This window comes from Mya arenaria, chromosome 17 (assembly GCF_026914265.1).
Source record: "Mya arenaria isolate MELC-2E11 chromosome 17, ASM2691426v1".
NCBI classification, from domain to species: Eukaryota; Metazoa; Mollusca; class Bivalvia; order Myida; family Myidae; genus Mya; species Mya arenaria.
The window spans coordinates 50777036-50789561 of NC_069138.1; the positions used below are offsets into that span (position 1 = coordinate 50777036).

The 12526-nt window shown below is 36.6% G+C and overlaps 1 long non-coding RNA gene across 1 annotated transcript; it reads left to right on the forward strand.

The window, feature by feature from the left end:
* The first annotated feature begins 2630 nt into the window (after positions 1-2630).
* LOC128223847 (uncharacterized) lies at positions 2631-9276 on the forward strand. Its single transcript, XR_008259373.1, has 9 exons — positions 2631-2767; positions 3192-3299; positions 3726-4531; positions 5146-5334; positions 5615-5787; positions 6912-7069; positions 7224-7807; positions 8199-8348; positions 8668-9276. It is a non-coding gene; the product is annotated as an uncharacterized LOC128223847 (long non-coding RNA).
* The last annotated feature ends 3250 nt before the right edge of the window (positions 9277-12526 follow it).

Genomic DNA, 12526 nt, shown 5'->3' on the forward strand with positions numbered 1-12526 from the left:
CTGTACAGAACATAGACGGAAACTGCGACATATTTTGCATATACCAAGGTATACGGTGCAGGACTTTTTTAACCCAGTCTCGAGCGATGTTTGATATTTAACCTTAGAATGCTCAAGGTCGTAGGTAACCGATTAAAAAGTTTTAAGTTATAAAATAATTATTGACAATCTTACTTCATGCCATCAATGTATTGAGTTATTCAACAGGTACTGATTTTAAGAGATGTACAGTTATGTACAAAGTAAATCTAAATATAGATGCTAAGCTGGTATTGTCATTTGCAAAAGGTTTGTACATTATCAAATATGATTGTAAGTTATCAATTATTAGACACGGCCTGGGGGCCGCGTCTATAGGGATACATGTTTGCAATTGTCAATGGGGAAGTGTATACGGATAAATTTTAGTTATGAATAAAAGAAGATTTGTTAATGATATCAACTCTTATTCAACTTTACTTAATTTTTTTCATCAATAACCGTTGGAGGTAGCCGTTGATGCGTGTAAAACTTCCAAAACGTCATATAAAACGAATAAGCCTAATGTTTAAAACAGGAAATTAAAAAAGGTTATTCTCTGTGTTTTTGTATTGATTGGTCGCCGGTCATACGAGTTCGTTATTTTAGAAATTTAATTTCTGTGAAAACGATTTATATACACGCTGTGGTAGTAAATAAGCATGTGAGAATTTACGGGCATATTGTGAATAATAGTTTAAATTATTTATAAGTGCCTTAACACGACATTATTTGCCTATTTTAAATTTAAGTGATATAAAATGGAAGTACAAAGCATAATTCACACGATTTTACTAACAAATATAAGTCGCAATAACGAAATTAACACAATTTAAATTTAACTGATGTAAAATGAAAGTTCAAAGTGTAATTCACGCGATTTAAAACAAACATTAATGAATAAAAGTAGGCCGAAATGATATCTCGGCCGAATCGACCCGACACCAATAATTTTATCGGTGATAATGCAGGGTACTTGTCTAAATAATTTACGCATGCCGGGGACGATCGAGTAACTACGATCTAAAAAGTTGATTAAACCGTCATAGTTCGGCTATGTCCGTGTTTATTCGGAATGTTAACACTTGAATATATTGTTACATGACTTTATTAACCCTATTTGGTATCGATATTTTGCACATGACACAACTATTCAGCGTTCTCCTACATCTTTTTGCGGGGAAAGAAAACGCGAAAACTGATTATGGTAAGAGGTGTTGTACCGCTATGGCTCTGGTTGCATTATTAGCCTGTTTTAGTTACAAACACAACCACATTTCCTCATTAACGGCTGTCGATGTAGACTGTATACTGAATGAGGGAAATGCTTTGTATTCTACCATAGTTGAAAGTATAAACGAGGCTCGATATTTATCGCATAATGATTTGCCAACATCCGTTAGGTTTAGAAATGATTTTGTCCGCAATATATGCTTAATGTTTACTATGGTAACGTAAACGGTGATAATGACGTCCATTTGGGTCAATCCCCATGTTTCATGAACATCAATAGATATATATTAATATTCAATAAAACCCATTCAGCCGAGTCTTTGATGCCTAACATCAACATTCGTCTTGTTATCCCTTGTATCTATTCTTAAGTAAACGTGGAAGGATAAAGTGCGTTGGTAGTGGATTCGCTGGATCACTTGCAAAACGCCCAAACCAACAGAAAAACCGGGTGACTGGTTCTTCCCAACAAATAAATTATACAACCCTATTAACCTTTTAGGCCGACAGAAGCACTCCTACCGTTTACCGCTGCCACCATTAAAATAAACTATAGAGGAAAGTGCCCGGAGTTGGGATTGAACCCACAACTGCCGAAACACTAGCACAGCGCTCATACCAACTGAGTTAACAGGGCAGCTGGTTATTACCCCCACACACTACCATGCATTAGACAGGTTGTTTCCAAATTCTATTTTAACTTGGAATATCAAGATTTTTTTCAGCAAAACGGAAAAGTAGCCTGATCGTGCTCGGAGTGTTCGAACTATCCTGTTACCTTGACAACCAGTCATACCCCCATGCGAAAATCGCCCTGTTCAACTACCTACGTAAAGACGACGGATATTGACAGAAATTACGACAGTATCAGTATCTAGCATAGCAATGTGTACCTGAACAGAAATAACTAAATATTCAAGGAAGCCAACAGAGGACAAACATCAATGTTTCACCTTAAAGACCACAGGAACATTGAATGAAGAGGATAAAGGCAAATAATGAGGGGTGACCAATTTTAATCGATATTATTTTTAAGTGATGTAGATACAATATTTGGTTAAAATTTGACCAGTTGATATTGCATAACCTAGTTAGACTATTCCAAATTATCTTTTAAATTTATGTTTGTAAAGGCTTGTTTCTAAAGTCAGAACGCCTCATTTTCAGTTCCAAAAAAAGAAAACGGAGGGATTTCTTTGAAACAAAATTAAATTCGTCGATGATGACGAATGGATGTGGATAATGTTAGGATTATCTCATGCGCGGTTCTGTAAGATATGCGTCTGGCATAATTTACATTCCACACGTTGAGATTCTTAGTTTGTATCCAAGATTTGTCTTTATAGCCAGGTTAAGAGGTACCGTAAGCCACTTTGTGTCCAGGAGGTACACTTGTGGGTTTGAGTATTTACGTGATCAGTTGTGTAATTGTGTAATAACTACCTTATTGTTCTGAACAGGCCCGGGGGATGATGACGAACCAGCCAGATATTAAATTGGTGTAACGCAACGTCTGGTAAGCATTTAGTGATTAGATAACGGTATGAAAGTTTCTTAAATACCAGTCATAAATCCACATGAAATACGCACTACATATCACAAAAAGGTAGTCTGTACCCCCCCCCCCCCGCCCTAGTGTAATACGGTCGTACTCTACTGTCTGTCTGTCTGTCCGTCCGTCCGTCCGTCCGTCTGCCTGAATGTCAGGCTGTCTGCGAAGTGGTTATAGGACATGGCTAACCTTATCCTTAGTATGGGCAATAACCGCCTATGTAATATATTTCATGAATGTTCTCAAAATCGTTGAATTAATGATCTCATCTGCGCTATTTTTCAATGGTATGGCTACATATTGACTTGAGTATGCCTTAAATGATTGTGTACAGTTATTTGTTATCCATTAACAGAAGTATGTATAAAACATTGTGTCTTCTCTGCAGATTCTGGTGTGCCAATAAGTTTATCCACGAAGCAGTCAAGCAACGTGAGACGACGACATGCAGCTATGAATCAGATACTTCAGGTGGATGAAGATGTTAGTCACTCCTGTAAGACTTGTTTGTGTGTAGAAACATACAAAAAATGAATAGTGTTGTTTTCTTAAATGCGTGCCAAGTTAAGCCTTATAAACAGACACTTAAATATTAAAAAAATCCGGCAAGGGATGTTTTTCTCTACAATTTCTGCATCATGCGGTCATCTGACCAATGAAAACACAAGCAATTATTATGAATCTTTCAGTTTTTCGTGATATCTTTCCATTTCTCATAATTCACCATTTTTCCGAGAGTTAATCAGTTTGGCATATTGTCTTTTAATACATGTCAATCTTTGCATTCTGTTAAACTATTAAGTTCTGTAAAATATGTAATCACAGGTTTGACAAATTTAATCTTTTCAATTGGACTCTGTCACTTTTACGTTAAAACCTAAGCTGATTTAACAAATAAAATATCTTATTCTGCTTTGAAAAGAGAACTTGCATAGTGGACTTGCCAGGTAAATGGGCTTCCTTTTAGACATCATCGAAATGTAAAGGTAAATGTAACTTGATATAATTCTTTAAGTGCATAAGGAAATAATGGCTGTTATATATTTGACCGAAATGGCTATTGCTGCTTTGTATGCATTTCACAAAATCTAAAACGTGTTATCTACTCTGTCTGGGCATAAATGTTACTAAAATGCTGTCACAACAGTAAGAAAATGGTGTCAAGTATCAATATGGTTTTAAAGTTGAATCAAAGACAGGAGCGTTTTGTTTGCATAAGGCTTAACATAAGAACGCAAATTTAAACATTTAAAGTTACCAGTATAAATATGTAAACTATCATAGCCCTTGGAAGTCTGTAAATTAGTTAATTTATTGCGATCACATGTTGTGTATTTGATTTTTCATCAGCTGCCAGTTCCTTGTGTTATTAAATAGGGACAGTTTACAACTTTAAATCCCGATTAGTTTTGGTATGAGGCGTATAATAAAACTGACTATGACCTCAGGCTAGTGATACAAGTAATATCTGAGAGAAAATGTATTATAAACCTTTCACCAAAGGATTTGACATTTGTTTTATCTGAGTTAATGTAATATTTTCTGAGATATTAAACTGAAAGAAACAACACAAATTGCTTATCTTAAGTACACTTTATTTCAAAGCAATCATTCATTTCTTCATTCTTTTTCCGTTGTTGGGGATGACACGAGAGTTGCATAAAACTGTACTCGGTTCGATTATCCGACAGATGTCTGCATACACAGGACCTATACAACTTTACAGAAGTAAGAAGTGTATGTCTTTTCAGGGAGGTACCTTTCTGCAAAAAATCGGTCCGAATTCCAAAGGCGTTGACAGGAAAGTGATTTTTGACTGTTATTGCACTAAAAGATGACATAGAACTCTTTAAAAACTGTGTGTTCAGATGGCCTTACGCGTGATCTTTCAACGCCAGAATTAAAAAAATATGAGGCATGGATATTTATCACGAAGTATTTTTTTTATTTTTCACGGCAAAGTATTTGTAATGAAGACAAACATGCAAAGAGCAAAGCTGCACAAAACGTCTAAGTGCCATAGTATGTGTGCTTCTGAAATTGAATCGCACAATGTTACCGCAATATATCAGATGCTTGAAATAAAAGGAAGGGATGAAGATAATTCATCGTTTCTTTGTGAGCACTTACACCTGTACACAAATAATACAATTATATATCTTTCCAAGCTTCTTGAGATACCAAGGCATTGGTTCCGACGAATCATTCTACATTTGCGTTAATGGAATCAAAAAGCTGATTTGGAGTGAATCGCAACAGTGGGTCCTGTATTCATTGAACAAACATCGCCTTTGAATAGAACCGGTCCGAACATTATTGTTGACTTTTTTTCTCCTTTACAGCACATAATGGTATTGCTTCTTCGCCGTATCTGGAATGGCGTCTAGATACATTTTCCCTGTACCCTACGTTCTCTTGTGGAGGCCTTAGTTATAAACTACGCCGTTTACAGTTACAAGATGCGGACAATAATCGCAAGATTGACATTAACAAGCATGCGTACAAACAATGCCGGTCATTATCTTTCTCTAGTAAGTGAACACTTTCTTCGCCAGTCAAAATATCCTCCCGGACAAACTTTTATATCTGATATAGATCCATCAGCGAATAACAAGTGACAATCGGCGCGTATGACAAGTAGTGAACCGTTGCACGTTGGCTAACGATTTATCATCAACACTGCATACTAAGCAGTTGTATTTTCGGAAGATGGATTTGTTCCCACAGAAAGCAAAGATCAGTTTATTGTCCCATTTGTAAATATATCTGGGATTGTAATAGAAGTTGAATATCCAACCATTGTTTTTTCAGATAACTGATGCATTTATATGACATGGAGATACGTGCGTCCGTGTCAAATTACGTTGGTCAATTGCGGAAAAGGCAATTGCTATGGCATTCTATCAATGGACGTTAGTTAGCTCACGACGAAGAGGGTCGAAGGATCCTTCTCACGTGACAATCTATTATCTATCGATATAACGGTAAGAATTTGGTTTGGTTTCATTCCTCAACAATTGAAACATGCGGTTGTATATTCCTAATATTAGTGTGAAAAGTCATATATTTGGAGCACAACCTACACAAATATGACATAATGCTGATACATTCATTAGTTTTCTATATGAAGACATAGATTTAATCTTTTATAAGGCGAGCTATGACTTTATCGTGCATTTCTTAGCTACCACTGTTTCTGAAAATTGACCTCATTTGCAGGTGGTGTTTGTATCCGTCCGTTCTGAATCAAAATTACTTTATCAGTTTATATTTTATTTTTTACTCTATCATTCATTGTTCCATGTTGATGCCTGTTCTGGTGAGGTTAATATTTCTAATTTTGTAATTTCTCATTAACGTTTGTACAAGTCTGAGGTTATTGCCATACAAACTAGTTTAAAAGTGGACTCGTATTCCAGTGAAGTCGTGTTTCACTGACAGTTTCAAGGCGGTAATCCTAACATTGATGTGTAATTATTTTAATGAGTGTGTGGTCAATCTGGAGTGTTTGTATTGTTGTTTGGACCCTTGCCTTACTCCTCTAAACAGGGTTTATTTTTTAATTTGTGACGATTGCTGTTCCTGTTGCAGACATATGAAGAAATATGTCCATTGATGGACAGGACAACACATTCTTCGACATATGACATAAATACATATACATATTAAGACTAAATAATACTTTGAACACAACTGTATCAAAGTATACACAGTCAACGAACAATTTTTGAGTAGCTGCAGAAATGTCGCAAAGACTAATGGTGCAAATGTTGTTTTCAACTTCCATACTTGATCTGAATCTTAGACGAAAGTCAATCGGTATACCCTTTATATTCTAAATGTTTAAAGACACTTAACATTTAGTGTCGCTTCAGTAAATAACAGAAAACTCAATGATATTCATATTTTCATTTAGCTTATTTCCAATCTCTTTATTTGATTTTTCACAGTTTGGATTTTGGCCACATGTATACGTTCCTACATGGTAACCTACTTGACAAAACAAAGGTATAAGGGGAGAAAAGGATCACGTTACACACAAACGATAAAGAAATATGTTTTGCAAGACATGATCATTTTTGATATTTGGTATTGGTTGTTTCCACAGAGTTGGTAACGGACACATCGCCACCCACGGAGGGAAAACCAATGAGCTAGTCGTTTCAATGTTTGAAATTACAGGGAAAACATGCATGGTTACACCCCGCGTTTTGAAATGCAGATGGACCTTGATTATTAAGCTGACATATACACGATTCAAAGTAGGTCGGTGAACAGACTACTACTGTACAGACGTTATATCATTTATGGTTGTCGGTTTGATGCAAAGTAAATCAAAATGTGCATTCAAAGTTTCATGTGTATTAAGCCAGCATTCGATGTTGTCTTTTGACACTCAAGACTTTAAACTTGATTCCAGGCAGCATTTATTAAGGAGTTGTCAAGGCCATTGATGCAACGGGACATAAAAGTGATATTATGGTATCACCGGGGGTAATCATCGATCCTCTTCCACCCAAAGGCTACGATTGTAATCTATTGTAACCGATTTGAACAAGTTAAGGTCATTGCATCGTTAGATAATTTGAAGGATAATCGGACGAAGGCAATTGTTGCACAGTTAGACAAAGATGCATTTGATAGAATGAGAGGATTTATCGAAAATACTTTTGTAGACTCAGTTATTCTTCAAATCAATCGTTTCATGACCAGAATCCAAACTGCTCTAAATTATAAACACATTACTGCAAATGATCATACTAATTTCAAAAAACATCTAAGAAACAATTTATTGACAAAACAAATGTGCGTCTTTTATTGTAAACAAGCAAAGCTTTTCGTGTTCAGCAAATAAGACTGGACAAATGTTCACTTGAAGACAGTGGCAACTGCTAGAGGACTTACATTACACAATACAGAAACATCAAACGTACACATCAGGGCTACATACAATGGACAACATAGCCTCCCTATTCACCATCATCCATCCTCCTGCCTTGTCAGGTAAGACTATATAGTACCTAACAACGACTTCAAATACTTTTGTTATGTTTGCGAAATAATTTAGGCAAAACTCTGCTTTATACTAAAGTTTAATTGTGATAAAAATGTATTGATTAGTTTTTAAATGCTAAAATAAAAAGTGCACAAAGAAATTAACTGCAAAAAGCATTATCGAATAAAAAAGAAAATCACACGGTGTCAAATTATTAGACCGACCATTTTACTCAACGATTTAGACATATCAATTGTTTTAGGATTTGCGATGGAGAATACAAACATTTTAGTTTAAAAATTATTTATTTTACAACGATTGTGAAGGAAGTTATGAAAAGTTATACTAAGTCACTATCGTTGGCACGATGTTGCGCGAGATTGGTGTCTTGGGTTGTAGGGGAAACATGAGTGCCCGGAGAAAACCCACTTGTGCACTTGTTCGGCTTGGTGACCACTAAACAAATTCGCCTTGGTGAGAAGCGAGTGCGCTAAACACTGCGCTAACCGGGAAATCAAACATGTTCAAAGATAGCATTTTATAATCATGGTATATTTAATTATTATCATTCCGAATTGTCTACATTATGTCAAACTGTTTTGGTATACATGTTTAGAATAATTATACTGCTCGAACCTAGTTATGGTGGCTACATTTAACTTTGAATAGGATTGCATATATAACTATGTACATAATTAAATTGTTTAGTTGCAGCTTACCATGTATATTTTGGTAGGAAAGTCAGAGGTCATGCCAAGTTAATCACATGAAAAAATGTGGGCTTAGTTAATCTTCTTAATTAGTACTTAATTTCTTATAAGGCTGACTATTTGTGATATTTTACAAACAATTATTAATATATTTTCAGGAATTCCAATGCTTGCATCTAGTAACAAACATTCCATACACTTCCGGGAATTCCAGTTTTCACCGATTCTTGACTTCTGCTATTACACCGGACATATGTATGACATTTTGGCTCCGTCATCTACGATAATTTCTCCAAAGATATCAGAGTTATTCCTTACTATAACATGTACATATCCAGTAGGGATTTAGAGTGCTCACAGGACAATATTCACAATGTAATAATTTACTTGTTCTATGTCTTTGGCGTTTACCCAGTGTCATTAAACCAGGTTTATGTTTGAACCTTTTGCTACTGAGCTTGTTTCTGTAGTTTTTGAAATAGGTATTGGTAGTGGAAAAGCGTAACTGTTGCAAATCTGTTGTTTTTTTATAGTTCATTATTTAGCTTTCAATATATTCATAGCTGTGCCTTACTGTAGTTTGATGTTTAATCTTATTTTTGTTCTTGAAATTTATTTATTTTTAATATCATGTATCATTTAAACGTCAACTGTCGTTCGTGTATTTGCTGTATAATCATCTATGCTAGTGTTTATAGTTCTTTTGGCTTAGATTTCCATTGATTTACTTTTTATATGGTCGCGTTGCTGTCTGTTTTTAAACAACGTTGAAAGAAGTTTAATTGTCGTTTCCTTTAATAACCTAATAAATATCTGTGTGTGGTATTTTTGTGTTCCTACAATAATCAATATATCTGATTGTATGACCTCAAGATTGCAAGTCATACGAAAAGGTCAAACGATATACGAATTCCATACAAAATATGACAGCTTCATCACAAATCAAAAGAAACGTTTACGTACTAAGTAGTTACATGATTACTAAGTAATCCTTAGAGTATTTTTTTTCAGAAAAAGTGTTAAATATTTTCAAAAATATATTATTGTAATGGTATGTGTTTTCCTGGCTATCAATTTTGCAACATCAAATAGTTATGGCATTTGCTTATTAAGTTGATATGATGACGACTTATTTTTGTCGACATAACCAATTGAACATACCTAATATGTTGATTTTATTATTGGTATGTCGACATACCGTGTTAATCTGATTGTGGACATATATTTCAGCAACATATGTGTTAACTGGTTGATAAGTCGACATAACGTTAACACTACGTGATGTTATTACTTCTAATGTCGACATAAAACAAGTCGACAAGGCTATATGATCATTACACATATACAATATACTCTTCCATAATAGACATGAAATATCAGTTTACAGTCATTTTTGCCTCGATTTTTAACTACGAGATCCTCACCAGTACATCAATATTAAAATAATAAGGGATTGTATCAATGACAGCATATGTCGAATAAATGTACACCAAGTAGTTTCAACGGTGTTGCTAAGATGACTAACAGGTGGGCATTCAATGACCTGTTAGGAGAAATACAGTGAGGCAAACGATAAAATACAACCTCGCTGTGACGCAGGCGAATTCTATGGATGGTTAGGCAACCAGGCGTGTGTTTTCCATCAACACGGAATAAAAATCGCATTTGAAAATGTATTTCATGAATATGTATTTTATAGAAATTTTTAAGTTCTACAATAATAAATAACTAACTCACATAAAATTAAATAATTATTTGAACGCATTTTAAAATTATTCATATCATGGAGGAAAATAGAAATTCTAGAGTTATTTAGAGGTGTTTGACTTAAAATGTGGCTTCATGTAACTGGGTGTCATCACGTTAAAAACAAAACATGCTGCTTAGACCATGTTTATCATTTAATAAAAAAAAACCGCCGTGTTCTGTCCACTTATTTAAGAAATTCATTCATTCATCGTAGTTCTATATTTTCTCAGAACTTAAAAGTACTAAATACCACCGGAATGGGTTTTGAATGCGTTCTCTTTATAACTATGCACATATCAATGTAATTGTCACAGCTTTTAATCTTATTAAATTTATTGAATATGCATGAAGCGCATACATTCCATATATCTTCGAATTAAGAACATGTTTTACCTAAGAGTTTTAAAGCCACTGCATCTAATTTCGCTGATTGCTTTGGAATATAAAACGTATATGTGTACCAAAGACTCTAATGTATGCACATTGATAACGTCTAGAAATCGTTCATGCCGCTGTGTAATTCACGCTACGCTATACTGAAAGCACGATGATCACGTCTAAAAGAGCGTTCGTGCCGCAGTGTAATTCACGCGACGCTCTACTTATGCATGATGCTCACGTCCAGAAGCGCGTTCTTGTTGCAGTGTTAAACATGCAACGCCCTACTTATGCATGATGCTAACATTTACAAGCTCGTTCGTGCGGCAGTGTGAACTATTATTCACTCTTGTGTAAGCACGATTTTCAAGTCCAGAAGCGCGTTCATGCTTTAGTGTTAGGCATGCTAAGCTCTACTGTATAACCGATGAGCATGAATAGAAGAGCGTTCATGCCGCAGTTATATTATGCTAAGTTGTATGGTATGCACTTTGCTCACGCCTAGATGCGCGGACGTGCAGCAATTAAAAACATGCTAGGCCCTACTGTATGCCCCATGATCAAGTATAGAAGCGCGGACGTGCGGCAATGTAAAACATGCTACGCTGTACTGAATGCCCGATGATCACATCTAGAAGAGCGTACGTGCGGCAATGTAAAACATGCTACGCTCTACTGTTTGCCCGATGATCACGCCTAGAAAAACGTACGTGCAGCAGTGTAAATCATGCTACGCTGTACTGTATGCCAGATTATCATGTCTAGAAGCGCGGACGTGCGGCAATGTTAAACATGCTACGCTGTACTGTATGTCCGATGATCACGCCTAGAAGAGCATACGTGCAGCAGTATAAAACATGCTACGCTCTACTGTATGCCCGATGATCACGCCTAGAAGAGCGTACGTGCAGCAGTGTAAAACATGCTACGCTGTACTGTATGTCCGATTATCACACCTAGAAGCCCGGACGTGCGGCAGTGTAAAACATGCTAATCTGTACTGTATGCCCGATTATCACGCCTAAAAGCGCGGACGTGCCGCAGTGTAAAACATGTTAATCTGTACTGTATGCCAGATTATCACGCCTAGAAGCGCGGACGTGCGGCAGTGTAAAACATCCTAATCTGTACTGTATGCCCGATGATCACGCCTAGAAGAGCGTTTATGCAGCAGCGTAAAACATGCTACACTCTACTGTATGCCCGGTTATCACGTCTTGAAGGGCCTTTGTGCCGCAGTGTAAAATATGCTACGCTGTACTGTATGCCCGATGATCACGCCTAGAAGAGCGTTTATGCAGCAGCGTAAAACATATTACGTTCTACTGTGCGCACGATGATCACGCCTAGAAGCGCGTTCGTGCAGCAGTGTAAAACATGCTACACTCTACTGTATGCCCGATGATCACGCCTAGAAGAGCGTTTGTGCAGCAGTGTAAAACATGCTACGCTGTACTGTATGCCCGATTATCACGCCTAGAGGCGGGGACGTGCGGCAATGTAAAACATGCTACACTCTACTGTATGCCCGATGATCAAGTCTAGAAGCGCGGACGTGCGGCAATGTAAAACATGCTACGCTGTACTGAATGCCCTATGATCGCATCTAGAAGAGCGTACGTGCGGCAGTGTAAATCATGCTACGCTGTACTGTTTGCCCGATGATCACGTCTAGAAGCGCGGACGTGCGCCAATAACATGCTACGCTGTACTGTATGCCCGATGATCACGTCTAGAAGAGCGTTTGTGCAGCAGTGTAAAACATGCTACGTTCTACTGTATGCACGATTATCACGCATTGAAGCGCGGACGTGCGGCAATGTAAAACAAGCTACGTTTTACTGTATGCCCGATGATCACGTCTAGAAGCGCGCTCATGTCGCAGTGTTA